This window comes from Cherax quadricarinatus, chromosome 22, assembly GCF_038502225.1.
Source record: "Cherax quadricarinatus isolate ZL_2023a chromosome 22, ASM3850222v1, whole genome shotgun sequence".
Lineage (NCBI taxonomy): Eukaryota > Metazoa > Arthropoda > Malacostraca > Decapoda > Parastacidae > Cherax > Cherax quadricarinatus.
This window is the reverse complement of record NC_091313.1, coordinates 23,833,074-23,847,795: the sequence shown is the minus strand read 5'-3', so window position 1 is coordinate 23,847,795 and position 14,722 is coordinate 23,833,074.

The window sequence follows — 14,722 nt, the reverse complement described above, 5'->3', positions numbered from 1 at the left end:
AAAGAATTTGATATTATTTACTTAGATTTTAGTAAGGCTTTTGATAGAGTTCCGCACCATAGACTGTTAAAGAAAGTGGCAGCTCATGGCATTGGGGGAAAAGTGCTCTCGTGGATCGAGTCATGGCTCACTGACAGGAAGCAGAGAGTGTCCATAAATGGGGTTAAGTCCGAGTGGGGATCTGTAACAAGTGGCGTTCCACAGGGATCAGTCTTGGGCCCGTTGTTGTTTGTAATATATATCAATGATCTTGATGAGGGAATTACTAGTGATATGAGCAAATTCGCCGATGACACAAAGATAGGTAGGATAATTGATTCAAACGTAGATGTTATGGAACTTCAGGAGGATTTAAACAAACTCTATTCTTGGTCAGAAAAGTGGCAGATGCAGTTCAATGTAGATAAATGCAAGGTTCTGAAGCTTGGGAGTGCCCATAACCCTAGTACTTATAAGTTAAATGATGTAGAACTTAGCCATACAGATTGCGAAAAGGACTTGGGGGTTATGGTGAGCAGCAACCTTAAACCAAGACAGCAATGCCTAAGCGTACGTAATAAGGCAAATAGATTACTGGGATTTATATCAAGAAGTGTAAGCAACAGAAGTCCAGAGGTCATACTGCAGCTTTATACAACATTAGTAAGGCCTCACCTAGATTATGCAGCTCAATTCTGGTCTCCGTATTACAAAATGGACATAAATTCGTTAGAAAACATTCAACGTAGGATGACTAAATTAATACATAGCATTAGAAATCTTCCTTATGAAGAAAGATTGAAGACTCTTAAGTTACATTCACTTGTTAGACGAAGAATGAGGGGAGACCTGATCGAAGTGTATAAGTGGAAGATAGGTATTAATAAAGGGGATATTAATAAGGTCTTGAGGATGTCTCTCCAAGAGAGAACCCGCAGTAATGGATTTAAATTAGATAAGTTTAGATTTAGAAAGGACATAGGAAAGTATTGGTTTGGAAATAGGGTAGTTGATGAGTGGAACAGTCTACCTAGTTGGGTTATTGAGGCTGGGACTTTGGGTAGTTTCAAATCTAGGTTGGATAAGTACATGAGTGGGAGGGGTTGGATTTGAGTGGGACTTTCACATCAGAGCTTATTTCTTGGGTGGCATTGAAAATTGGGTTGGGTAAATGTTTTGTTAGTGGGATGAATTGTAAAGGACCTGCCTAGTATGGGCCAGCAGGCCTCCTGCAGCGTTCCTCCTTTCTTATGTTCTTATGTTCTTATGAGACAGACAGAGAAAGAGAGAGAGAGAGAGAGAGAATCACACGTATAACGTAGTTCTGTGGCCAGATCATCAACCCACAAGTTAAACGCCCAGGGTCAGGTTCTAAGGCAGGGACAGACACATAGGAAGGTCTCCCTGCAACTGCTGCCCCTGTTCATCTAGCGGTAAATAGGTACCTGTCAGCTTCTCGAGTGTTGGGGGGAGGGGAACATCCAGGGAGAGATGGGACTAGCATGCTTTGAATGGCACTGGATTTCAAAATGAACTTAGGCTGGAACATTTGTCTAATATCCTAGAATGTGTATACAAAGTTCACGCTAAAACAGGAAACTGAGGAAGGCTGTATAACAAGATGTACGTATTTACACACACACAGGAGCTGTGAATCGACCCCTGCAACCACACACACACACGACTAGCAAAGAGACGGAACCAGGAGCTGTGATTTGACCCCTGAAACCACAGACGAATACAAATGCGTGAGTACACACACACACACACACACACACACACACACACACACACACACACACACACACACACACACACACACACACACACACGCCCTAATATAGGTTATATATATATAAAGAATAATTGAACATTTTTAACAACATAAAGTACACCCAAAACAAAGTATGGTAATATTGCATGAAGTCCGCAGCATTTAAGAATCTTATACATAAAATAGAATGCTGAGAATCTTGCGGTTAAATGGATTTCGAAATCAAGAATTATGAGGCATGCAGAAATTTAAATAAAAATACACATAACCGAAAACAGAAAATTAATGTACTCACCTATATGTACTCACCTATATGTGGTTGCAGGGGTCGATTCATAGCTCCTGGCCCCGCCTCTTCACTGGTCGATACTAATTCACTCTCCCCCTGCTCCATGATATTTGTCATACCTCTTCTTAAAGTTATTTATGGAACTTGCTTCCACTACTTCACTCTCCAGATTATTCCAGTTCCTGACAACTCTAAGACTAAAAAAATACTTCCTAACATCCCTATGACTCATCTGGGTTTTCAGTTTCCAATTGTGTCCCCTTGTTTCTGTATCCCATCTCTGAAACATTCGATCCTTGTCCACCTTGTTAATGGCTCTTAGTATTTTATATGTTGTTATCATGTCCCTTCTATCCCTCCTGTCCTCTAGTGTCATCAGGTTGAGTTCCCTTAACCTCTCCTCATCAGATATAACCCTCAGTTCCGGGACTAATCGTGTTGTAAATTTTTGCACTTTCTCCAATTTCGTGACGTGTTTGACTAAGTGAGGGTTCCATACGGGCGCTGCATGTTCCAGTATAGGCCTTACGTACACTGTGTACAATGTCATGAATGACTCCTTACTCAGATGTCTAAACGCCAATCTCAGGTTTGCCAATCTCCCATATGCTGCAGCAGTTATTTGATTGATGTGTGCCTCAGGGGACATGTTCGTTATAATGCTTACCCCAAGATCCTTTTCTTTAACTAACGTTTGCAGCTGTTGGTTTCCTAACCTGTACTCCGTCTGCGGTCTTCTGTGTCCTTCCCCAATCTTCATGACCTTACACTTACTGGGGTTAAACTCCAGGAGCCATTTGTCGGACCATACTTGTAGTTTGTCCAGATCCCCTTGTAATCTTAACTGATCCTCGCCCACTTGCATGCTCCTCATCAGTTTCACATCATCAGCGAACAGTGACACTTCTGAATCTATTCCTTCCACCATGTCATTCACGTATATAAGAAACAGCACCGGGCCTAGGACTGAACCTTGTGGAACCCCACTCGACACATTCGCCCACTGCGACACTTCAGCACGTACCAACACACGTTGTTTCCTTCCTGTCAGGTATTCCCTGATCCATTGCAGTACTTTCCCCGTTATTCCTGCCTGCTTTTCTAATTTTTGCACCAGTCTGTTGTGTGGTACTGTGTCAAAAGCCTTCTTGCAATCTAAAAAGATGCAATCTACCCATCCCTCTCTCTCCTGTCTTACTTCTGTTACCTTATCGTAGAACTCAAGTAAATTTGTGACACAGGATTTCCCATCTCTGAAGCCGTGCTGATTGTCATGTATGAGCCCAATCTTTTCAATGTGTTCCACTGCTTTACCCTGATAATCTTTTCCATGACTTTACATACAAGTCAGTGACACTGGTCTGTAGTTTAATGCTGCCTGTCTGTCCCCTTTCTTAAAAATTTGAACTGCATGTGCTGTCTTCCACGCCTCAGGCAACTGCCCTGTTTCGATAGATTTACTGAAGATTGCTGCTAGTGGCACACACAGTTTCTCTGCTCCCTCTCTCAGTATCCATGGAGATATGTTATCTGGGTCCACCGCCTTTTGAGGTATCGAGTTCGTCTAGCAATTTCTTTACTTCTAACTTGGTTATGTGTACTGTGTCCAGCGCCTGCTGGTGCACCCTACCTCCACAGTTTGCTGGAAGCATTCCTGACTCTATTGTGAATACTTCTCTAAATCTTTTGTTTACTTCATCACATACTTCTTGGTCACTCTTCGTCAGCTCCCCTCCTATTTCCTCAGTCTGATTACCTGGTCCTTGACTGTTGTTTTTCTCCTAATGTGACTGTATAACAACTTTGGTTCAGATTTGGCTTTTGATGCTATGTCGTTCTCGTATTGTCTCTGGGCCTCTCTCCCTATCCCTGTATGTTCGTTTCTGGTTCTTCTGCTCAGCTCCTTGTTTTCTTGAGTCCTTTGCCTTCTATACCTTTTCCATGCTCTAGCACACTTGGCTTTGGCCTCTTTACACCTCCAGTTAAACCATGGGCTCACTCTGGTCTTGCCATTCTTTTCTGTTGCCCTTTGGTATGAACCTCTCCTCTGCCTCCCTGCACTTAGTGGTCACTATTTCCATCATTTCATTTACTGTCTTTCCATCTAGTTCTCTTTCCCACTGCACTTCATGCAGGAAACTTCTCATTCCTATGTAGTCCCGTTTTTTGAAGTTTGGTTTCTCTCTTTGTTCTCGTGTGTGTGTGTGTGTGTGTGTGTGTGTGTGTGTGTGTGTGTGTGTGTGTGTGTGTGTGTGTGTGTGTGTGTGTGTGTGTGTGTGTGTGTGTGCACGCATGTGTGTATTACCAAATCCGTGTGGTTTATTTAGCATAAAGTGTTGTGAGGGCTCGATCTTCCGTCCGCCAGTGAAGAGACAGAACACCCTTCGTCTCTGTACTCACCAAATTGTACTACAAGTTCGGAAAAGATTGTGGGAGAACTGTCAGGATGACGCTGTAGAAATTAGACTCTAAGTGGATCTGTCACTGTGTGTCTTTACTTCACTTGTGGCTCGTTAATACTGATAATATCAATAATATTTGAGAATTAAAAGAACCAAAATTATTTAGTTAAATATTACGGTAATAAATAATCCTCCCTTAATATTAAGAAAATAAGAAACTAACATCCCTTCATATATTCCAATATTTCAGCAAGATATATACACCAAGAGGTATATATATTTCGGTGTACATGTGCTGAGAGCTTATTTAAAACCCTGCTTTAGGGATTAAAAGATTCCTCACTGGTGGCGAACAAGTGACGTTAAGTCTTAATAGCCCTAGTGTAATCGCCAGGCTTTAAGTCCAATTAACCGACCAGGTATTTTACAGCTAATAATGAATGCTAAACTTATCTCTACTTGCAGGTAGGCAGAGTAATCCCAGGCAGAAAGGCAAATAAATATATCCTGGAGGATTCAGACAGACAATCACTCAAGAAGCTCCAGGTATACACTGAGTTTAAGGAAATTGGGTTTGGAAGGTTAACTAGGCTGGTGGAAGTGCGTCCTGCACATTCACAAACCCACGAATTAAAAAGTTATAAAAATAGTCTTGTAGCTATGCAGTGTAACATTATTTGTTGTAGTTATATAACGTTAAATATCATCATTGCTAATTTACTTAAGTTTTTGAAAAGGATTTTAATATAAAAATAGTTATAAATGTAATTTTGATAACCACTGCTTGTTTGTCAACACTGCACTGCTACACTCCTGCCCTTGTCAACGCTGCGCTGCTACACTCCTGCCCATGTCAACGCTGCGCTGCTACACTCCTGCCCTTGTCAACGCTGCGCTGCTACACTCCTGCCCTTGTCAACGCTGCGCTGCTACACTCCTGCCCATGTCAACGCTGCGCTGCTACACTCCTGCCCTTGTCAACGCTGCGCAGCTACACTCCTGCCCTTGTCAACGCTGCGCTGCTACACTCCTGCCCATGTCAACGCTGCGCTGCTACACTCCTGCCCATGTCAACGCTGCGCTGCTACACTCCTGCCCATGTCAACGCTGCGCTGCTACACTCCTGCCCATGTCAACGCTGCGCTGCTACACTCCTGCCCATGTTAACGCTGCGCTGCTACACTCCTGCCCTTGTCAACGCTGCGCTGCTACACTCCTGCCCATGTCAACGCTGCGCTGCTACACTCCTGCCCTTGTCAACGCTGCACTGCTACACTCCTGCCCATGTCAACGCTGCACGGTCACACTCCTGCCCATGTCAACGCTGCACTGCTACACTCCTGCCCATGTCAACGCTGCACTGCTACACTCCTGCCCATGTCAACGCTGCACTGCTACACTCCTGCCCATGTCAACGCTGCCCTGCTACACTCCTGCCCATCTCAACGCTGCACTGCTAGACTCCTGCCCATGTCAACTCGGCACTGCTACACTCCTGCCCATGTCAACGCTGCACGGTCACACGCCTGCCCATGTCAACGCTGCACTGCTACACTCCTGCCCATGTCAACGCTGCACGGTCACACTCCTGCCCATGTCAACGCTGCACTGCTACACTCCTGCCCATGTCAACGCTGCACTGCTACACTCCTGCCCATGTCAACACTGCGCTGCTACAGTCCTGCCCACGTCAACACTGTTCTGCTACACTCCTGCCCATGTCAATGCTGCACTGCTACACTCCTGCCCATGTCAACGCTGCACTGCTACACTCCTGCCCATGTCAACGCTGCACTGCTACACTCCTGCCCATGTCAACACTGCGCTGCTACACTCCTGCCCATGTCAACGCTGCACTGCTACACTCCTGCCAATGTCAACGCTGCACTGCTACACTCCTGCCCATGTCAACGCTGCACGGTCACACTCCTGCCCATGTCAACGCTGCACTGCTACACTCCTGCCCATGTCAACGCTGCACGGTCACACTCCTGCCCATGTCAACGCTGCACTGCTACACTCCTGCCCATGTCAACGCTGCACTGCTACACTCCTGCCCATGTCAACGCTGCACTGCTACACTCCTGCCCATGTCAACGCTGCCCTGCTACACTCCTGCCCATCTCAACGCTGCACTGCTATACTCCTGCCCATGTCAACGCTGCACTGCTACACTCCTGCCCATGTCAACGCTGCACGGTCACACTCCTGCCCATGTCAACGCTGCACTGCTACACTCCTGCCCATGTCAACGCTGCACTGCTACACTCCTGCCCATGTCAACGCTGCACTACTACACTCCTGCCCATGTCAACACTGCGCTGCTACACTCCTGCCCATGGCAACACTGCGCTGCTACACTCCTGCGCATGTCAACGCTGCACGGTCACACTCCTGCCCATGTCAACGCTGCACTGCTACACTCCTGCCCATGTCAACACTGCGCTGCTACACTCCTGCCAATGTCAACCCTGCGCTGCTACACTCCTGCCTATGTCAACGCTGCACTGCTACACTCCTGCCCATGTCAACGCTGCGCTGCTACACTCCTGCCCATGTCAACGCTGCACTGCTACACTCCTGCCCATGTCAACGCTGCATTGCTACACTCCTGCCCATGTCAACACTGCGCTGCTACACTCCTGCCCATATCAACGCTGCACTGCTACACACCTGCCCAAGTCAATGCTGCACTGCTACACTCCTGCCCATGTCAACACTGCTCTGCTACACTCCTGCCCATGTCAACACTGCGCTGCTACACTCCTGCCCATGGCAACACTGCGCTGCTACACTCCTGCGCATGTCAACGCTGCACGGTCACACTCCTGCCCATGTCAACGCTGCACTGCTACACTCCTGCCCATGTCAACACTGCGCTGCTACACTCCTGCCAATGTCAACACTGCGCTGCTACACTCCTGCCTATGTCAAAGCTGCACTGCTACACTCCTGCCCATGTCAACGCTGCGCTGCTACACTCCTGCCCATGTCAACGCTGCACTGCTACACTCCTGCCCATGTCAACGCTGCATTGCTACACTCCTGCCCATGTCAACACTGCGCTGCTACACTCCTGCCCATATCAACGCTGCACTGCTACACACCTGCCCAAGTCAATGCTGCACTGCTACACTCCTGCCCATGTCAACACTGCTCTGCTACACTCCTGCCCATGTCAACACTGCGCTGCTACACTCCTGCCCATGTCAACGCTGCACTGCTACACTCCTGCCCATGTCAACGCTGCACTGCTACACTCCTGCCCATGTCAACGCTGCCCTGCTACACTCCTGCCCATATCAACGCTGCACTGCTATACTCCTGCCCATGTCAACGCTGCACTGCTACACTCCTGCCCATGTCAACGCTGCACTGCTACACTCCTGCCCATGTCAACGCTGCACTGCTACACTCCTGCCCATGTCAACGCTGCACTACTACACTCCTGCCCATGTCAACACTGCGCTGCTACACTCCTGCCCATGGCAACACTGCGCTGCTACACTCCTGCGCATGTCAACGCTGCACGGTCACACTCCTGCCCATGTCAACGCTGCACTGCTACACTCCTGCCCATGTCAACACTGCGCTGCTACACTCCTGCCAATGTCAACACTGCGCTGCTACACTCCTGCCAATGTCAACGCTGCACTGCTACACTCCTGCCCATGTCAACGCTGCGCTGCTACACTCCTGCCCATGTCAACGCTGCACTGCTACACTCCTGCCCATGTCAACGCTGCACTGCTACACTCCTGCCCATGTCAACACTGCGCTGCTACACTCCTGCCCATATCAACGCTGCACTGCTACACACCTGCCCAAGTCAAAGCTGCACTGCTACACTCCTGCCCATGTCAACACTGCTCTGCTACACTCCTGCCCATGTCAAAACTGCGCTGCTACACTCCTGCCCATGTCAACGCTGCACTGCTACACTCCTGCCCATGTCAACACTGCGCTGCTACACTCCTGCCCATGTCAACGCTGCACTGCTACACTCCTGCCCATGTCAACGCTGCACTGCTACACTCCTGCCCATGTCAACACTGCGCTGCTACACTCCTGCCCATATCAACGCTGCACTGCTACACACCTGCCCAAGTCAAAGCTGCACTGCTACACTCCTGCCCATGTCAACACTGCTCTGCTACACTTCTGCCCATGTCAAATCTGCGCTGCTACACTCCTGCCCATGTCAACGCTGCACTGCTACACTCCTGCCCATGTCAACACTGCGCTGCTACACTCCTGCCCATGTCAACGCTGCACTGCTACACTCCTGCCCATGTCAACGCTGCACTGCTACACTCCTGCCCATGTCAACGCTGCACTGCTACACTCCTGCCCATGTCAACGCTGCACTGCTACACTCCTGCCCATGTCAACGCTGCCCTGCTACACTCCTGCCCATCTCAACGCTGCACTGCTATACTCCTGCCCATGTCAACGCTGCACTGCTACACTCCTGCCCATGTCAACGCTGCACTACTACACTCCTGCCCATGTCAACGCTGCACTGCTACACTCCTGCCCATGTCAACGCTGCACTGCTACACTCCTGCCCATGTCAACACTGCGCTGCTACAGTCCTGCCCACGTCAACACTGTTCTGCTACACTCCTGCCCATGTCAATGCTGCACTGCTACACTCCTGCCCATGTCAACGCTGCACTGCTACACTCCTGCCCATGTCAACGCTGCACTGCTACACTCCTGCCCATGTCAACACTGCGCTGCTACACTCCTGCCCATGTCAACGCTGCACTGCTACACTCCTGCCAATGTCAACGCTGCACTGCTACACTCCTGCCCATGTCAACGCTGCACGGTCACACTCCTGCCCATGTCAACGCTGCACTGCTACACTCCTGCCCATGTCAACGCTGCACGGTCACACTCCTGCCCATGTCAACGCTGCACTGCTACACTCCTGCCCATGTCAACGCTGCACTGCTACACTCCTGCCCATGTCAACGCTGCACTGCTACACTCCTGCCCATGTCAACGCTGCCCTGCTACACTCCTGCCCATCTCAACGCTGCACTGCTATACTCCTGCCCATGTCAACGCTGCACTGCTACACTCCTGCCCATGTCAACGCTGCACGGTCACACTCCTGCCCATGTCAACGCTGCACTGCTACACTCCTGCCCATGTCAACGCTGCACTGCTACACTCCTGCCCATGTCAACGCTGCACTACTACACTCCTGCCCATGTCAACACTGCGCTGCTACACTCCTGCCCATGGCAACACTGCGCTGCTACACTCCTGCGCATGTCAACGCTGCACGGTCACACTCCTGCCCATGTCAACACTGCGCTGCTACACTCCTGCCAATGTCAACACTGCGCTGCTACACTCCTGCCTATGTCAACGCTGCACTGCTACACTCCTGCCCATGTCAACGCTGCGCTGCTACACTCCTGCCCATGTCAACGCTGCACTGCTACACTCCTGCCCATGTCAACGCTGCATTGCTACACTCCTGCCCATGTCAACACTGCGCTGCTACACTCCTGCCCATATCAACGCTGCACTGCTACACACCTGCCCAAGTCAATGCTGCACTGCTACACTCCTGCCCATGTCAACACTGCTCTGCTACACTCCTGCCCATGTCAACACTGCGCTGCTACACTCCTGCCCATGGCAACACTGCGCTGCTACACTCCTGCGCATGTCAACGCTGCACGGTCACACTCCTGCCCATGTCAACGCTGCACTGCTACACTCCTGCCCATGTCAACACTGCGCTGCTACACTCCTGCCAATGTCAACACTGCGCTGCTACACTCCTGCCTATGTCAAAGCTGCACTGCTACACTCCTGCCCATGTCAACGCTGCGCTGCTACACTCCTGCCCATGTCAACGCTGCACTGCTACACTCCTGCCCATGTCAACGCTGCATTGCTACACTCCTGCCCATGTCAACACTGCGCTGCTACACTCCTGCCCATATCAACGCTGCACTGCTACACACCTGCCCAAGTCAATGCTGCACTGCTACACTCCTGCCCATGTCAACACTGCTCTGCTACACTCCTGCCCATGTCAACACTGCGCTGCTACACTCCTGCCCATGTCAACGCTGCACTGCTACACTCCTGCCCATGTCAACGCTGCACTGCTACACTCCTGCCCATGTCAACGCTGCCCTGCTACACTCCTGCCCATATCAACGCTGCACTGCTATACTCCTGCCCATGTCAACGCTGCACTGCTACACTCCTGCCCATGTCAACGCTGCACTGCTACACTCCTGCCCATGTCAACGCTGCACTGCTACACTCCTGCCCATGTCAACGCTGCACTACTACACTCCTGCCCATGTCAACACTGCGCTGCTACACTCCTGCCCATGGCAACACTGCGCTGCTACACTCCTGCGCATGTCAACGCTGCACGGTCACACTCCTGCCCATGTCAACGCTGCACTGCTACACTCCTGCCCATGTCAACACTGCGCTGCTACACTCCTGCCAATGTCAACACTGCGCTGCTACACTCCTGCCAATGTCAACGCTGCACTGCTACACTCCTGCCCATGTCAACGCTGCGCTGCTACACTCCTGCCCATGTCAACGCTGCACTGCTACACTCCTGCCCATGTCAACGCTGCACTGCTACACTCCTGCCCATGTCAACACTGCGCTGCTACACTCCTGCCCATATCAACGCTGCACTGCTACACACCTGCCCAAGTCAAAGCTGCACTGCTACACTCCTGCCCATGTCAACACTGCTCTGCTACACTCCTGCCCATGTCAAAACTGCGCTGCTACACTCCTGCCCATGTCAACGCTGCACTGCTACACTCCTGCCCATGTCAACACTGCGCTGCTACACTCCTGCCCATGTCAACGCTGCACTGCTACACTCCTGCCCATGTCAACGCTGCACTGCTACACTCCTGCCCATGTCAACACTGCGCTGCTACACTCCTGCCCATATCAACGCTGCACTGCTACACACCTGTCCAAGTCAAAGCTGCACTGCTACACTCCTGCCCATGTCAACACTGCTCTGCTACACTTCTGCCCATGTCAAAACTGCGCTGCTACACTCCTGCCCATGTCAACGCTGCACTGCTACACTCCTGCCCATGTCAACACTGCGCTGCTACACTCCTGCCCATGTCAACGCTGCACTGCTACACTCCTGCCCATGTCAACGCTGCACTGCTACACTCCTGCCCATGTCAACGCTGCACTGCTACACTCCTGCCCATGTCAACGCTGCACTGCTACACTCCTGCCCATGTCAACGCTGCACTGCTACACTCCTGCCCATGTCAACGCTGCACTGCTACACTCCTGTTCATGTCAACACTGCGCTGCTACACTCCTGCCCATGTCAACGCTGCACTGCTACACTCCTGCCCATGTCAACACTGCGCTGCTACACTCCTGCCCATGTCAACGCTGCACTGCTACACTCCTCCCCATGTCAACGCTGCACTGCTACACTCCTGCCCATGTCAACGCTGCACTGCTACACTCCTGCCCATGTCAACGCTGCACTGCTACACTCCTGCCAATGTCAACGTTGCACTGCTACACTCCTGCCCATGTCAACGCTGCACTGCTACACTCCTGCCCATGTCAACGCTGCACGGTCACACTCCTGCCCATGTCAACGCTGCACTGCTATACTCCTGCCCATGTCAACGCTGCACTGCTACACTCCTGCCCATGTCAACGCTGCACGGTCACACTCCTGCCCATGTCAATGCTGCACGGTCACACTCCTGCCCATGTCAACGCTGCACTGCTACACTCCTGCCCATGTCAACGCTGCACTGCTACACTCCTGCCCATGTCAATGCTGCACTGCTACACTCCTGCCCATGTCAACACTGCGCTGCTACACTCCTGCCCATGGCAACACTGCAATGCTACACTCCTGCCCATGTCAACGCTGCACGGTCACACTCCTGCCCATGTCAACGCTGCACTGCTACACTCCTGCCCATGTCAACACTGCGCTGCTACACTCCTGCCAATGTCAACACTGCGCTACTACACTCCTGCCCATGTCAACACTGCACTGCTACACTCCTGCCCATGTCAACGCTGCACTGCTACACTCCTGGCCATGTCAACACTGCGCTGCTACACTCCTGCCCATATCAACGCTGCACTGCTACACACCTGCCCAAGTCAACGCTGCACTGCTACACTCCTGCCCATGTCAACACTGCTCTGCTACACTCCTGCCCATGTCAACACTGCGCTGCTACACTCCTGCCCATGTCAACGCTACACTGCTACACTCCTGCCCATGTCAACACTGCGCTGCTACATTCCTGCCCATGTCAACGCTGCACTCCTACACTCCTGCCCATGTCAACGCTGCACTGCTACACTCCTGCCCATGTCAACGCTGCACTGCTACACTCCTGCCCATGTCAACGCTGCACTGCTACACTCCTGCCCATGTCAACGCTGCACTGCTACACTCTTGCCCATGTCAACACTCGCTGCTACACTCCTGCCCATGTGAACGCTGCACTGCTACAATCCTGCCCATGTCAACACTGCGCTGCTGCACTCCTGCCCATGTCAACGCTGCAATGCTACACTCCTGCCCATGTCAACGCTGCACTGCTACACTCCTGCCCATGTCAACGCTGCACTGCTACACTCCTGCCCATGTCAACGCTGCACTGCTACACTCCTGCCCATGTCAACGCTACACTGCTACACTCCTGCCCATGTCAACGCTGCACTGCTACACTCCTGCCCATGTCAACGCTGCACTGCTACACTCCTGCGCATGTTAAAGGCTGCACGGTCACACTCCTGCCCATGTCAACGCTGCACTTCTACACTACTGCCCATGTCAATGCTGCACTACTACACTCTTGCCCATGTCAACGCTGCACTGCTACACTCCTGCACATGTCAATGCTGCACTGCTACACTCCTGCCCATGTCAACGCTGCACGGCCACACTCCTGCCCATGTAAACACTGTACTGCTACACTCCTGCCCATGTCAACTCAGCACGGTCACACTTCTGCCCATGTCAACACTACACGGTCACACTCCTGCCCATGTCAACGCTGCACTGCTACACTCCTGCCCATGTCAATGCTGCACTGCTACACTCCTGCCCATGTCAACGCTGCACTGCTACACTCCTGCCCATGTCAACTCTGCACTGCTACACTCCTGCCCATGTCAACGCTGCACTGCTACATTCCTGCCCATATCAACACTGCACAGTCACACTCCTGCCCATGTAAACACTGCACTGCGACACTCATGCCCATGTCAACGCTGCACGGCCACACTCATACCCATGTCAACGCTGCACGGCCACACTCCTGCCCATGTCAACGCTGCACGGCCACACTCCTGCCCATGTCAACACTGCACTGCCACACTCCTGCCCATGTCAACACTGCACGGCCACACTGCCCATGTCAACGCTGCACGGCCACACTCCTGCCCATGTCAACGCTGCACGGCCACACTCCTGCCCATGTCAACACTGCACGGCCACACTCCTGCCCATGTCAACACTGCACGGCCACACTGCCCATGTCAACGCTGCACGGCCACACTCTTGCCCATGTCAACACTGCACAGCCACACTGCTGACCATGTCAATGCACGGCCACACTCCTGCCCATATCAACTCTGCACGGCCACACTCCTGCCCATGTCAACGCTGCACGGCCACACTCCTGCCCATGTCAACGCTGCACGGCCACATTCCTGCCTATGTCAACATTGCACAGCCACACTCCTGCCCATGTCAACGCTGCACGGCCACACTCCTGCCCATGTCAACGCTGCACGGACACATTCCTGCCTATGTCAACAGTGCACAGCCACACTCCTGCCCATGTCAACACTGCACAGCCACACTCCTGCCCATGTCAACACTGCACAGCCACACTCCTGCTCATGTCAACACTGCACGGCCACACTGCTGACCATGTCAACGCACGGCCACACTCCTGCCCATCTCAACGCTGCACGGCCACACTCCTACCCATGTCAACACTGCACGGCTACTCTCCTGCCCATGTCAACACTACACGGCCACACTCCTGTCCATGTCAACACTTCACGGCCACACTCTTGATCATGTCAACACTACACGGCCACACTCTTGCCCATGTCAGCACTACACGGCCACACTCCTGCCCATGTCAATGCTACACGGCCACACTTCTGCCCATGTCAACACTACACGGCCACACTCCTGTCCATGTCAACGCTTCACGGCCACACTCCTGCCCATGTCAACACTACACA